Here is a 2,500-nt window from a genome sequence, read left to right as displayed (position 1 = left end):
GGCCGTGGCCGGGGTGGAAGGGGTCTGCCATGATCTTCCTTGCCCTCCTCAGAGCCCTGGTGTCATGCAGGGAGTTGAGGGAGGGCAAGGGACAGCCGATCACCCTCTCTGCTGAACGTAGCACCCGCTGCAACTTGGCCTTGTCCTTGGTCGTTGCAGCAGGGAACCAGGTGATGATGGAGTGGGTGAGGATGGACTCTATGATGGCCGTGTAAAACTGGACCATCATGGACCTCGGCAGCCTGAGTTTCCTCAGCTGCCGGAGGAAGAACATCCTCTTCTGGGCCTTCTTCGTGAGGGCCTCGGTGTTCTGCTCCCACTTTAGGTCCCGGGAGATGGTCATGCCTAGAAAGCGGCATGACTCCACGGAGGCCACCGGGGTACCTCCCAGCGTGATGAGAGAGAGAGAGAGAGAGACAGACACACACGCATGCACACGAACGCGCATGCACACACACACACACACAGAAGTAGACACACATACAGTAACAGACACACACACACACACGCATACACACACACACACACACGCATACACACACACACACACACACAGAAGTAGACACACATACAGTAACAGACACACACACCCACACACACACACGCATACACACACACGCATACACACACACACACACACACACACAGAAGTAGACACACATACAGTAACAGACACACACACACACGCATACACACACACACACACACACAGAAGTAGACACACATACAGTAACAGACACACACACACACACACACGCATACACACACACACACACACACACACCCATACACACACACACACACACAGAGACAGGCATGGAGAGAGAGAGAGAGAGAGAGAGAGAGAGAGAGAGAGAGAGAGAGAGAGAGAGAGAACCAGACAGAGGAGGAGGAGGAGACAGTGGGAGGCAAACATAGTTATCTTCCAGAACACTCTTCCCTGATCCACTCCACGTTGATCACATAAAAGTTACTTTCAAAACCCCAATGAACAGTTGGCCCAGGGGTATAATCACACAGCCGAGCAGACAGAGGTGCTTTAGATGACTGTCCTCCTACTGGATCTCAGCACCAGTGGCGGACTCAGGCTGTTTGAAGGGCAGGGGGGGCGAAAAGAAAAAAAGGGCACCTACTGCACAACATGGGACCCCATCAGTGCACACGGTCAAGTTTAGACCATTGGAAGGGCAGCCAATAGGGCACATCCTCTAATTTTGCCACTCAAAAGGGCACTTTAGTGCGCCGTTTTTAAACTGTGGGGGGGGCACATGGTCAAGTTTAGACCATTGGAGGGGCACCAATCCTCTCATTTTCGCCACTCAAAAGGGCACTTAAGATAGACGTTTTTCAACCGTGGGGGCCCCACTGCTCCTGCCAAGCCGTGCCCTGAGGTCTCATACACACTTTATAAAGGAACAGTCAAGTCCCCATTATCTGCAAAACGGCGGGGATGGAGTGATGGAGGAGACAAAAGCCTTTTAAGATGGCAAGAGGCCCTTGGTCCAGATACATCAGACCGTTTTACATAGAGATCAATACAATCACTGGGACTCTATCGATCTCTCTCTCTCTCTCTCTCTCTCTCTCTCTCTCTCTGCCCCCATAGCTATAGCATCTCCAATAGTGTGTGTGTGTGTGTGTGTGTGTGTGTGTGTGTACGTGTGCGTGTGCGTGTGCGTGTGTGTGTGTGTGTGTGCGTGCGTGCGTGCGTGTGTGTGCGTGCGTGCGTGTGTATGTGTGTGTGTGCGTGTGAGAGAGAGAGAGAACCAGAGAGCGGAAAATGAAGAGAGAGAGAGTGAGAGTGAGAGAGGTGGTGGCAGAGACAGGGGGGAAGCAAGAGAGAAAAAAAAGGGAAAGCAAGAGAATCAGAAAGACAGCTCATTCCCTACGTGTGTACCTATGTGTGTACATGTGTCCCTATTGACCCAACATCCTATTGGGACGGTAATTGATGTCTGGAGAGCCACTGAATGATTCTTCAAAGCATCCAATTATATTTCTGCACAATGGATCGTCCATTTAAACGGACCACGCGTTTAAACGGATCACACACTCGAGTCATGAGTTATCCTGATGACGTTTCTTAGTCCTCCTAAGGGTGATCGGAAAAGTCATTGATCTCCAATTCGGTTGTTAAGTCTGACGTCAAACGTGACGTTTAGCAATTTCCGGGTCCAAACCAGAGTACCAGTGTACTACAGCGGTAGAATGACAGTTCAATTCGGATTAGACTCGGATCTATTCATACAACAAGGGACACAGCACTTTCCAGTTTTTCCCAAATTGTCAGCGTCTTTGAGCCTCGGAAAAGCGCTATACAAATATAATGAATTATTATTATTACTGCGGCATTACGAAGAGAGCGCCTCAGCCAACGTTGGACCCGGAAACACGTCACGACTTAACAACCGAATTGCTTCTCGATTGACTGAGTACACACACCACCAGGCCTTTTAACACTAAAACAGCCGTGCCTTTTTTACCTACTAAAAGAGCCGCC

General features: G+C 50.2%; 1 protein-coding gene across 1 annotated transcript in view; it reads right to left on the bottom strand.

The window, feature by feature from the left end:
* cckbrb (cholecystokinin B receptor b) overlaps window positions 1-2,500 on the bottom strand; it is a gene marked incomplete at both ends in the record, with an annotated part of 29,582 nt that overhangs the window by 12,066 nt on the left and 15,016 nt on the right. The window lies entirely within an intron of this gene.

Source organism: Nansenia antarctica (genome assembly GCF_963989245.1).
Source record: "Nansenia antarctica genome assembly, chromosome: 7".
NCBI lineage: Eukaryota > Metazoa > Chordata > Actinopteri > Argentiniformes > Microstomatidae > Nansenia > Nansenia antarctica.
This window is presented reverse-complemented; position numbering and strand designations above follow the sequence as displayed.